We start from the raw sequence: 13,387 nt of genomic DNA on the forward strand, positions 1-13,387 counted from the left end.
GCAGACCACCGGATGTCTCCACTTCGGAATGCATGACCCGCATGAGACCCTGAAGGACAGCTGTAGCAAACCCCTGCCCTTTCTCCATAGGACATGCCCAGATTACAGTCAATGGAGAACGTATGGACAGATTACCACTTACCTACTTCCAGACATCTTGAGTGCTTCTCCCTCTTAAGAAATACAGTGGTGCTTGCTATGGCCCTAGAAGAGTGGGCTCTGACATGCCCTGACAATCTTCATGGGAAAGGTGCAATAAAAATAAATAAATAAAAAGTACAGTTTTGTACCTACCATAAATGTAGATGTCCGAGAGGAATGCATCTGCAGTCTTAACAAATGGGTTGTCCTGTCGTCAGGCAGCCCTTCGGTCGGCCGGATTCCAAAGTCTGGGTCTGGCTTCGGCTGGTGTCGCACTTCACCCGACGTCATTGCGGCAGTTCTTCGGGTATAAAGGCATCAGCCGAAGCCATTTTCCTCAGTGTTTCTTGCCCCAGATGCCAGGAGCCCTCTTGGATGGCTAAATTTGGATAAATGCCAAAGTTTCCAAATAGTAGAGAGCAAACACACAAAATAAGCATGTATGTACATATATACAAACAAATACACCATAATAGATTCCCCCCAAGCTAGCTGAAGATTGGTAAATACCCTAGGAGTACCTCAGAGGGGATGGAGGGTGGGTAATCCTGACTGCAGATGCATTCCTCTCGGACATCTACATTTATGGTAGGTATAAAACTGTACTATGTCCTTCAACGATGCATCTGCAGTCTTAACAAATGGGTAGAATACCATAGCTAAACTAGGGGAGGAGGTAAAGAGAAAATGATTATGGTGTAGTTAGGATCCCTTGCAAAACAGCAGTGGCAAAACCAGCACGGGATCTAGAGTATAGAGGTAAGTTATAATGCTTGGCAAATGTATGCACTGAGGTCCAAGTAGCAGCCTCTATAATGTCCTTGGTAGCCACTCCTCGTAAGAAAGCTGTGGTAGTGGCTGTAGCCCTTGTGGAGTGAGGCCTGATGTTCTCTGGAGTTTTCTTTCCATGGTAGGAGTAACAAAATCTAATGCACTTTCCTATCCATTTGGAGATTGTCTGTTTAGAAATTGGTTTCCCTTCCTTTCCTGTTGCATATGCTACCAGAAGCTGGTCAGTCTTTCTATTGTTTTTTTGTCCTGTCCAGATAGTAGCGTAATTGTCTGTGCACATCCAAGGTATGTAGGAGCCTTTCTCCCCTGTTCTGTGGGTTGGGGAAGAAAGTAGGGAGGTGGATAGCCTGATTTAAAGAAACTCTGGATACCACCTTAGGCATAAATGTTGGATTTGTTCTCATGGACACTCTGTCTTGATGGAAGATCAGGAAGGGTTGCACTGTCATTAATGCCTGCAGTTCAGAAACCCTTCTTGCTGAAGTTATTGCTAACAGGAAGGCAGTTTTCCAGGATAAGTATTGTAATTCCGCTGTTGCTGCTGGTTCGAAAAGAGGAAGAGTCAGCTTTTCTAGTACAAAATTCAAGTCCCATGCTGGCAATGGGGGTTTCCTGGGAGGTTTTACATTTTTAATTCCTCTCAGAAACTGTCTGAGCAGAGGATGCGAGAAGACTGGAGGATCCAAGCTGTATTCTGCTGAAATAGCTGATGCATGTATCTTGATGGAAGAATAGGACAGGCCTGTATGGTAGAGCTCTGCCAAGTACTCCAGGATGTTGGCTATGTTCACCAGTGTCACATCTTGCCCCTTTGCAGTACTCCAGATGAGATATCTTTTCCATTTTGCTGCATAATTCTTTCTTGTGGAAGGTCTACGAGCCTCCAGTATTATGTCTTTAACCCTTTGGGATAGATTCGGGTTATTTGCTGTTATGTAATGTTCCAGGCAGTTAACTGCAGAGTTTTTAGACTTGGATGCAGGATGCTGTAGTTGTTCTGTGTTAGCAGTAAAGGGATCAGTGGTAGCGTCCATATTTGTTCCCTGGACATGCTCCTCAGAAGTGGGTACCAATGTTGTCTTGGCCAGTCTGGAGCTATCAGAATGATCCTCGGACGTTCCTCTTTGATCTTCAGAAGCACCTTGTGCATCAAAGGAAGTGGTGGGAATGCATAAGCTGTCAGGCTTTTCCAACTGAAAGAAAGGGAGTCCACCTTCCAAGCAAGTGGGTGGTAAGTCCTTGTGCAGAATTTCTTCAACTGGTGATTGAATGGGGATGCAAACAAGTCTATTTGTGGTAATCCAAATTTTCTTGTGATGGTTTTGAAGATGTCCGGATGCAGCATCCATTCGTGGGCATCTGTTGTAGTTCTGCTTAATATGTCTGCTAGGATGTTTTCCTTCCCTGGTACATAAATTGCCTGTAACTGAATGTTGCAGCTCAGAGTCACATCCCATAGGTCGAGTGCCAGCCGGCATAGAGGGTATGAGTGTGTGCCACCCTGTTTGTTGATGTACCACATAACTGTGGTGTTGTCTGGTCTTATCATCAACTGGCCTTCTTGGAGAAGAGGTTTGAATGCCTGGATTGCCAATTTCACTGCCATCATTTCTTTTAGATTTATGTGCAGATGTAGCTGGTCTTGAGTCCATAGGCCTTGGATGCACTTGCCCAGCATGTGTGCCCCCCATCCGAGGTCTGAGGCATCTGTCGTGATGGTTTGTTTTGGTTGACTTTTGCAGAAGGGCAGTCCTGTGTTTGATTGGCAGGCCTGAGCCCACCATAGGAACTCCTGTTTCAGGCATGGGATCATTGGAATTTTGGTTTCTAGGCTGTGCTTGTGCTGGGACCACAAATTCTTTAGGTACCACTGTAGCTTTCTCATATGCAGCCTGGCATGAGGTACCAGTATTATGCAGGATGCCATGAAGCCTAGAGCTTGTAACACTTTTCTTGCAGTCAGATGGTTCTGCTTTGTTAATGCCAAGAAGTAGAAAGGAAGTTGTTCTTTCTTTTCTGCAGTTAGGAAAGCCATTTGTTTTGATGTGTCCATTTCTGCGCCCAGAAAGGTCATTCTTTGGGATGGAATCAGCCTTGACTTTTCTGTATTGACTGTATATCCCAGGGCTTGCAGCAGGTAGATGACTCTTTGTAAGTCTTCTGTTAGTTTGTTTTTGTTGTCCGCTTGTATCAGGCAGTTGTCCAGGTAGGGATAAATTTGAATCCCCTGAAGTCTGCAATGAGCTATAACTGATGCCAGGCATTTTGTGAACACTCTGGGCGCAGTAGATAAGCCAAAAGGCAATGCTGAGAATTGATAATGCTCTGATCCTGCAAGAAATCTGAGGTATCTTCTGCAAATTGGTCTTATGGGGACGTGCAGGTATGCCTCCTTGAGATCTAGAGTTACCAGCCAAGACTCCTTGCCCAGCATGGGAAGAAGCTGCTGTAAGGTCAGCATTTTGAATTTGGGAACAATGAGGAATGTGTTTAAAGCGGACAGGTCTAGAATAGGCCTCCATTTGTTTTCTTTCCTTGGTACCAGGAAGAGTCTTGAGTAAAATCCCTTTCCCTGTTCGATAGATGGTACTTTTTCCACAGCTCTCATTTTTAATAATTGAGATATTTGCTTTAGAGCTTCTGTCTTTTGAGGAGGTGGTAGGTTTGGCATTCCTCTCTTTTCTGGTAGAGGATGGAAATGGAACCTGTAACCTTGGTCTATAGTTTGCAAAATCAATTTTTCTCTTGTAATGCAGTGCCAGTTTCTTGAAAATAAGGTTAGCTTTCCGCCCAAGGGTGCTTGTAGTTGTTCCCTGGTAGGCGGCACCACCGTCAAGTCACAGATTGAGTTGTTGTAGTGGTGGTGGCTGTATCCGTGCCTCGTTGGTTGTTACCATGCCATTGGCGACCCCTGTAGGCACCCCTGGATTGGTTTCTGCCTCTAGTGCGCCTATTCCTGCCTCTTTGTGGCTTGGAGGATTCCGGAAAGGACCAATTCTTGGAGGGCCAGTTCCTGCTAAACCTTGGAGGTTGAACTTGTAGGAAATCTTTCACTGTTTGCACAGATTTTGCTTTCTCTTCCATCTTTTTTAGTACCTGCTGTGCAGGGGAGCCAAATAAATTGACCTTGTCCATAGGTGCATCAAAAAGCTTTGATTTGACATGGTCTGGTAATGCCTGTTCTTTCAACCATGCATGCCTCCTAATAACTGTGCCAGTCATGGCTGATCTAAAGGAAGCCTCCAGTGCATTATAGCCACATTTTAAAGAATGGTTACTAACCTGCTGTATGTTATGTATCATTTCCTGAACATACTTTTTATCTAAAGATTCTTCAGAGGACAGCTTTTTAGTCAACTGATCAAGCATAAACTCTTGATATTGAATCATATGAAATTGGCAGTTCAAAGCTCTAGCTGACAAGGTAGCAGAGGTGTAAACTTTTTTACCCCATCTCTCTAAGGACCTGGATTCCCTTTCAGAGGGGAGGGGGTTTTTAGATGAAGTAGCTGCTACAGCTTTAGGGCCCTGGGAGATAGTCTCTGGATCTGCAACAGGAGCCTTATAGAAATGGTGATGAGTGTCCGGGACCCTGTAGTACCTATCGGGCTTAACAGGGCGGAGGTAAAGAATCAGGAGCAGTGCAAGCATCATTAAATGCATCATCAACAACAGAAAGAACTGGAGGTATAGCTAAAGGTCTATGTTGTGGCAAATGTAGAAAGGTCCTAAGCCTCTTTCTAGAGTCTGTGAAATCTTGGCCCTGCCACTGAAATTGTTCCCTCATAGCATGCAAAGTTTCCCCAAAGGAAAATTCCTCAGGAGGAGAGGCTGAAGGGATGGACTCCTCAGCATCAGAATCTTCGTAAGGGGAATAAGAAGCCTCAGGAGGGTCTGTTTGTTCCGAGTCATCAGAAGAATCATCTGCGGATACTGGCTCAGGGAGCTCTGCTCTAGGTCTCTTTTCTGGAGGAGGGAGAGAGGCCCTGTCAGGATGAGGCTGGGTTCCACGAATTAAAGATACGAGATCCTCAGCCAAAGAAAGCATGTGGGAGCTGGTGCTGGGCCTGTGAGAAGGGGGCTTGGCAGGCACAGGTTTCGTTGTTTTGGCTGCTTTAGCCCTGGCAAAGGCCTTAATAGACATAGCTGGAGGAGGCCTAGCAGCTCCACGTGCAGGGGTTGAAACATCCAGGGGAATGGTGTCTGATAAATCCTGTGAAACCGCAACAGAAGGTTGGATTTCAGAGGCCGTCTCTACCAGGCTAGAAGAGGCCTCGGTGGAAGGCAAGTTATCGGCTGAAGAAAGAACCGCTTGCTCGGTTTCGGCCGAAACCGAGACACTCGTGGTTTGCTTAACCGCGGTTTCGGCCGAAACCGCGGACAGCGAGTGTCGGTCCTTTTCTTTGCGTTTTTTAGTAATTTGCGTAGTCGGAGGATCCGACGGCATAATGTAGGCAAAATCAGAGCCGAATATCTGTTCAGCAAAGTCCGACCGACGTCTAAGCGTCCGTCGGTTAAAAGAAGAACAGGCTAGACAAGCTGCTACGTCGTGGTCTGGACCTAAACAATGTATGCAGTAGGAGTGGAAATCTTTATGAGGTATTTGTTTCCCACAAGATAAACAGTTATTAACTTTCTCTGACATCGGCTGAGGCAAGAAAGAGTCTAGCGGGTACTTAGCTTTATAGAAGTCTTCGAAGTAGTATTCGGTAGTAGTAATCTCTGGATCTAACTGACCGGCACTTGCGAACAGCTTCTGCTTGGCACGCGCAAGAAAGACTGAGGAAAATGGTGTCGGCTGATGCCTTTATACCCGAAGAACTGCCGCAATGACGTCGGGTGAAGTGCGACACCAGCCGAAGCCAGACCCAGACTTTGGAATCCGGCCGACCAAAGGGCTGCCTGACGACAGGACAACCCATTTGTTAAGACTGCAGATGCATCCTTGAAGGACATCAATGCTCTAACCATCTTTATACTACCTGCTCAGAAACAGGTTTCCCTTTAGCAAAGTAAAATGAACAGCTGTTCAGATTATCTTGCTTTTTTGCATAAGTTCAAATACTCCAATTTACTACACACAAAGAAATGTAAAATCTGCTCCTCTTGTTTTACAGAACTTGTATGAGCACAATAAGCAAAATGGATAGCCAGCCTCAAATATAATTAAGAGACAACTTTGAGCATAAGGACAAGGTTAACCACACATGCCGAGCCTGTCCTTAAGGAAAATGAGAAAAGTACAGCTGTGTACATAAACTCATTATAATTGTAGATGTTAAGAGGAGAACAACAATGCAATATGAAGTCTTGCAACTTCATTACCGGAAGATGACTGCAGCCCGCCTGAATACTACTCTTTCACCTCCACCTGCTGAGGGATGCCTTTGCCATCAGAAAGTGATGTAAAGGATCATGAGCCTGTGCCATTTTCAGATCTTTCTTGTCAGAGACACCAAAGTCTGAGGCCCTAACGCAGAACACAATCTGTCCTACTCACAAGCAAGTAACTACTTAGAGGATCAGATTAAATTTGGTTGACATATGCCAACTCATCTTTAATCTTTAAGTTATTAGAATAATTAAACTCACAAGGAATGGTCCCTTCTCCTTTTGCCAGGAAAAAAAACTCAGCAGCAGGGGGCCCTGCTACAGTTAACCTGCCTGGATCTCAATGACCTGCCACCCCCCCCCCCCCCGATCCATTAATCCTGCAATTTAAAGTCTACTTATACATATCAAAGTTAACTGCTCTATTATTTCTTCCCTTTGCTCATTCAACACTGGTACATGACAATGCATGCTCACTTCCAGAATTAAGGTTAGTTACTGCACACATTATTGCTTGCATATGTGCTGCATAAAAAAGTACAGTTACGTATACTTACCAAAGAGTGTACTCACTGTTGCAGTCATCACACTTGGGTTATCCTGCCAGGGGTAGCCCTTAGTTAGCCCGAATACCAGAGGCTTAGTATTTCTGTCTCAGTTGCTGTTGCTCCAGGACTGACATCAGGTCATCAGTGGTATAAAAATCAGGCAGCTGACGCCATTTCATCAGTTTTTCTTGCCCCAACTCTCAGGAGCCCCCAAATAGGGAGCAAGGTTATGGTGGAAGAACACTACCAGTAGAAAGTAAATACCAAAAATTTCCTGTAAGGAGAGAGGAAGAGACAGGAAGAGAGATAGAGAGAGAGAGAGAGAGACAAGGGGGATGGAGGGTGGGAAACCAGGACTGCAACAGTGAATACACTAACATCTACATTTACGGTAAGTGGGTCCCACTTTGAACCATCGAATGTTCAGAACATCGACGTTCTAATCATAGAGACCAGAACATCGAAGGTTCAAAATGAACCACACAAAAACAAAACAACTTACAAAAACTATTTTATGCATGGGGGATTTGCCCCCTGCACCCCCCCCCCCCCACTTTTATATTCCAACTCCGAGATCGCACTACAGTGGGGTAAGGGAAATCTCCTGTTTACCGCTATTTGCGGTAGCGCTAAAAGGGAGATTTCCCGTACCCTACCTGCAATGCCAACACTCAGATGGCACACGCACACAACATGCAGGGCACCTTGCTGCCCTGCATTCACACCCACAATTTTACTTACATGGCACTTCCACTTTGAACCTTTGATGTTCTGAACATCTATATTCTGGTCTCAATGATTAGAACGTCGATGTTCTGAACATTCGATGGTTCTAAGTGGAACCGGTAAGTGCACACAACTGTACTATGTTTGTGTTTCACTGTTGCAGTCATCACACTTAGGTTGATTCCCAAAGCTGAAGAAAAGGGTGGAGGCAGTCAAGAAGACTGGGGGCTGGCTAGGATGCCCTTGCAAGACTGCGGTGGCAAAGCCTGCCCTGGATTTGGAAAAGATAAGCAGGTGGTAATGCTTGGTGAAGGTATCAACAGAAGTCCATGTTACAGCCTCCAGAATGTCCCTGGTGGGACCCCTCTGAGAGAAGCTGCAGAGGTCAAGGTTGCCCTGGTGGAATGCGTCCTCACCCCTTTAGGGGAGGTTTCCCGTGCTGTTTGTAGCAAAAATGGATGCAGTGTGCTATCCATTTGGAGATTGTTTGGATATGGCCTTGCCCTCTGCCCCTGCTGTGAAGCTGACTAGCAATTGGTCAGTTTTTCTAAAATATTTAGTCCTATCCATATAGAATATGAGCTGTCTGTGCACATCTAGAGTGTGCAGAAGCCTTTCCCCCTTGTTTTGTGAGTTAGGGAAAAAGGTGGGCAAAATGAATGGATTGGTTGAGAGTCACACTGGACACCACTTTAGGGCATGAAAGATGGGTTAGCCCTGAGGGAGACCCTTTCAGCACAGAAAATGATGAAGGGCTCTACAGCCATGAGTGCTTGTAGCTCTGAAACTCTTCTAGCTGAAGTGATGGCCAGAAGCAAGGCTGTTTTCCAAGAGAGGAATTTTAACTCTGCTGAAGCTGCAGGCTCAAGACAGGGGGAGGGGTGGGTAGGGTGAGCATTTTCCCACGCAAAGTTAAGGTCCCAAGCTGGGGTAGGAGCTCTTCTGAGTGGACTTAAGTTGTCAGCCCCTCTTAGGAACTGTTTGATGACAGGGTGTGAGAAGAGAGATGGCTCTGGGCTGTAATGAGCAGAGATGGTAGAGGCATGAATTTTAATAGAAGAGAAGGATAAACCCCTGTGTAGTAGGTCTGCTAGGTAATCCAGGATGAGATGTAGGGGAGGGCCGTGCTGTTTCAGCTCCCTTAGCCTGGATCCAGGTGCAAAACCTTTTCCACTTCCCAGCATAGGACTTTCTAGTGCTGGGGCATGTGGCCTCACGTATAACATCCAGGACTTGTTTGCTTAGGCCGACAGCTGGAGGAGAGGTCCGGTAATAAGCCAGGCTGCCAGGTTCAGGGTCTGCAATTGTGGATGCATGAACTCTCCATTCTTCTGGGTCAGGAGTGTTGGGATCTGAGGTAGGTGCCATGGTGGCAGGGGTGACAGCCTGTGCAGCAGTGGGTACCAGTGCTGGGGTGGCCAGTACGGGGCAATCAAGACTGCCCTTGGTTTTTCCTCCCTTATTTTGAGCAGTATCTGAAATAAGTGGTAGAGGGGGAAATGCACAGATCGAGAGGTTTTCCCAATGGAAGGATACAGCATCTACTTTCCAGGCCTTGCTGTGAGGTTCCCTGGTGCAGAATTTGCTGAGCTGACAATTTAAGTGGGAGGCAAAGAGGTCCACCTTCGGGCTTGCATACAACCTTAAACAATATTCTGTGACTGGCGAGCTTTTTTCCCCTTCATGTAATTGATTATACTCTTTCTGCTGCTCTCTCAACCTATTTGTTTATTTTACCGTTTTATTGACCAGGTTAGCCCCAATAGGTTAGCAGCCTCTTTTCAGGGGGAGATGCGAAGTGGTATTCATACTACTAGGTTAAATTTGGCCAGGGCATCAATCTATTTTTTGCAGTAAGTGCCACTGGATCTTTTAAATCCACCTGAGCTACCATCAACTCAAGCAGATGAACCCTCAGCTAACCCCATCTCATCTGAAACGATGGGACAGTCAGAAGTGCAGCACCCCCCCCCCTTATGCTGCACTACAGGGTCCATAATAGATTTACCTTAAATGGGACTACAACCACCAGCCTTCTGCACCAAAGGCAGAGTGCACAACCCGCTGCACCACTGACACTGAAATTTAGTTTGTTCCTCTCTGGAAATGTTCCTGCACTCAGTTTGCTGTGAAACTGTACCTGTCTAAGGATAACTCCCCTGCAGATTGTGTTTTGCTGTACTTTACTCCATCAAAACAGACCTACTGTAACTGCAGTTTGATAGTGGCATAACCCTTGTAGACCCAAGGCGTGTGTTAAACTACTATTCCTATTACATAACAGTTTCACTAAAGCATAACAGATGAGATACAAATGATTTCTTACCTTGGGAAAACTCTAAAGTGTGCATATAAGCAATGATTTAACTTCCATTGTCTTGGTGTTGGAGCTGGCATGGCTCTCCACCGAGGGGTCCACCTACGACCCACCCCTCCTAAAAGCATACACAAATGTAGACATACCCTAGACAAAGTACAGTTGTGTAGCTACCATAAATGTAGATGTTCGAGTGTATTCACTGTTGCAGTCATTACACTTGGGTTATCCTGCTGGCAGGCTACCCACAGTCGGCCTGAATTCCAAAGTCCTGGTCAGGCGTCAGTTGCTGTCGTCTCTTCCTTGACGTCAGTGCACCAGGGGTATAAAAGATGCTGCAGACGCCATTTTCTTCAGTTTTTCTTGTTCCAGATGTCAGGAAACCCCAAAAAAGTAGGCTAAAAAATTCTGCTTATAAAAAAGCATGCAGTAACAATCATTACCTTCATCTACAAGCAAATACACCACATAGGTTGTATAGGACAGAGAAGTATAGATAAGTGCAAGCAAATAAAAGGGGAATGGAGGGAGGGGTAACCTGGACTGCAACAGTGAATACACTCAAACATCTACATTTATGGTAGGTACACAACTGTACTATGTTCACAGTGTTTCACTGTTGCAGTCATTACACTTGGGTTGAATCCCACAGCTGAGGTTAGGTGGCTGGGCCTAAATAGAATTAAGAGTGGCTATGAGACCCTGCAGAACTGCAGTGGCAAAGCCTGCTCTGGATTTAGAGTAAAGAGGTAAGTGGTAGTGCTTTGTAAAAGTGTGCACTGAAGTCCAGGTTGCAGCCTCCAAAATATCCTTGGTTGGTACTCCTCTGAGGAAGGCTGCTCTGGTTGAATGTGGCCTAATGCCCTTAGGCACTGATTTGCCATGTTGAGAATAGCAGAAACGAATGCAGTGGCCTATCCATTTTGCAATAGTCCGCTTTGAAATAGCTTTTCCTTGTGATCCTGCAGCATATGCCACTAAAAGTTGCTCAGTCTTTTTGAAAGCTTTAGTTTTGTCCAAGTAGAAGTGTAGCTGTCTGTGCATGTCCAAAGAATGCAGAAGTCCCTCCCCTTTATTCTGTGGGTTTGGATAAAAGGTAGGCAAATGAATGGTCTGGTTAAGAGCCACACTGGACACTACCTTAGGCATAAATGTTGGGTTTGTCCTTAGAGAAACCCTGTCCGGATAGAAAATAATAAAAGGTTCCACAGCCATTAATGCCTGCAACTCTGAGACTCTTCTTGCTGAAGTTATTGCTAGGAGCAGAGCTGTTTTCCATGAAAAGAATTTTATCTCAGCTGTATTGGCTGGCTCAAAAGGAGGCAGTGTGAGTTTTTCCAAGACAAAATTGAGGTCCCATGCAGGTATTGGTGCTCTCCTTGGAGGTCTTACGTTTTTGGCCTCTGAGGTACTGCCTAAGCAGTGGATGTGAAAAAATAGGTGGGTCCGTATTGTAATGAGCTGAAATGGCAGAGGCATGGATCTTAATTGATGAGAAGGATAGGCCTTCGTCCAGCATCTCAGTTAGGTATTGTAAAATCTGAGGAATATTTGGTACAAGCGTGTCAATTCCTTGTGCCTGGATCCAAACACAGAATCTCTTCCATTTTTCTGCATAAGATTTTCTGGTGCTGGGCCTCCTGGCCTCCAAAATAACATCCATAGTCACTTTAGAGCGAGGTGTATTCTGAATGGTTACATTATCCACCATGCAATCAGATTTAGGGTTCGGAGTTGGCTGTGCAGGATCTGACTGACTTGTTGGGTCAGTAAATGAGGAATTTGAGGCAATGTCCAGGCTGGGCCTTGAGACAAGCTCTTTAGGATTGGGTACCAGTGCTGGCGTGGCCAATCCGGGGCAATCTGCATCATTTTTGGCTTCTCTTGTCTGACCTTTAGGAGAACCTTGGGGAGGAGAGGCAGTGGAGGAAAGGCATATACTGTAGGGGTTTTCCAGCTGAATGACAGAGCATCCACTTTCCATGCTTGTTTGGGATAAGTCCTTCTGCAGAATCTCTGTAGTTGGCAGTTGTGAGGGGAGGCAAATATATCTATGTCTGGTCATTCCCATTTCCTTGTTATCATACTGAAGATTTGTGGATCTAGTTTCCACTCGTGAGGATCCATGAGGCTTCTGCTTAGTTCGTCTGCCAGAGCATTTGTTTTCCTGGCAGGAATTGTGCTTGCAGGTGCACTTGATAAGTCAATGCTGTGTTCCACAAAATCATGGCTCGTCTGCAGAGGGGGTAAGAATGTGTGCCTCCCTGCTTATGTACCACATGACTGTAGTATTGTCCGTCTTTATCAGCAGTTGTCCTGGATGAAGTAGGTCCTTGAAGGCTGTCAGGGCATTCTGGACAGCTAGAATCTCTTTTTGATTGATGTGAAGATTCCTTTGGCTTGCGGGCCATGTGCCCTGAATACATTTTCCTGCCATGTGGGCCCCCCAGGCATAATCTGATGCATCTGTTAGTGTTTGCCTGGCTGTGGGTAAAGTGAATGGCTGTCCCTTGTTGTGGTGACAGGCCTATGCCCACCATCGAAACTCCTGATGTAGGCAGGGAATGAGGGTAATTAATGATTCCAGGCTGTGGCAATGTTGAGTCCAAACACTTTTTAGATACCATTGTAGCTTTCTCATATGCAGTCTTGCATATGGAATTAGCAGAATGCAGGATGCCATGTAGCCCAAAGCCTGCAGAATTTTTCTTGCAGATAACTGGGTTTTTGCTGCCATGCTTTCAAAGTAAGAAGTCAGTTGCCTTTGTTTGTCTGGCGTGAGATAAGCCATCTGGGCAGCTGTATCTAAGCTTGCACCCAGGAATATTATCTCGAGAGGGTACTAGTTTTGATTTCTTTTCATTTACTGTGTACCCTAGGCAAATTAGTAATCTTTTTTACAAATGCCAGATGCTTTAGTAGAATGTCTTTGGTCTCTGCTTGAATAAGGCAGTCGTCCAAGCAGGGATATATTTGAATTCCTCTGTCTGCAAAATGCAATTACTGGTGCCAGGCATTTTGTGAAGACCCTGGGCACAGTAGATAAGCCAAAGGGCAGTGCAGAGAATTGGTAGTGCGTTGAGCCAGCTATCAATCTGAGGTATCTTCTGCAAGACTGTCTGATTGGGACATGCAGGTATGCCTCTGAGGTCCAAAGTTACAAGCCAAGCCTTCTTGCCCAACATGGGCGGAAGCTGCTGCAGAGTCAACATTTTGAATTTTGGAACGTCCAGAAAAATGTTTAGAATAGACAGGTCCAGAACTGGTCTCCAGGCTTTGTCCTTTCTTGGTACTAAGAAAAGTCTTGAGTAAAATCCTTGTCCGTGCTCTTGTGGTACTGGTTGAAAAGCCCTCATGCCCATGAAAGATGAAACTTGTTTTTGCGCCTCTGCCCATTGATTGTGTAGCAGGTCTGGCATACCTTTTGCCTTTGGAAGGGTGTGAAAGTGGAACCTGTAGCCTTGAGAAACTATATTTAAGACCCATTTGTCGTGGGTGATCATGTGCCAATTTTGAGAAAGAAGTGCTAGCT

General features: G+C 45.5%; 1 protein-coding gene across 2 annotated transcripts in view; it reads right to left on the reverse strand.

Annotated features, from left to right (window-relative positions):
* LOC122800178 (WT1 associated protein) overlaps positions 1–13,387 on the reverse strand; it is a 1,433,819-nt gene that overhangs the window by 778,107 nt on the left and 642,325 nt on the right. The window lies entirely within an intron of this gene.

Source organism: Protopterus annectens, chromosome 1.part0, assembly GCF_019279795.1.
Source record: "Protopterus annectens isolate FY-2018-M chromosome 1.part0, PAN1.0, whole genome shotgun sequence".
Lineage (NCBI taxonomy): Eukaryota > Metazoa > Chordata > Ceratodontiformes > Protopteridae > Protopterus > Protopterus annectens.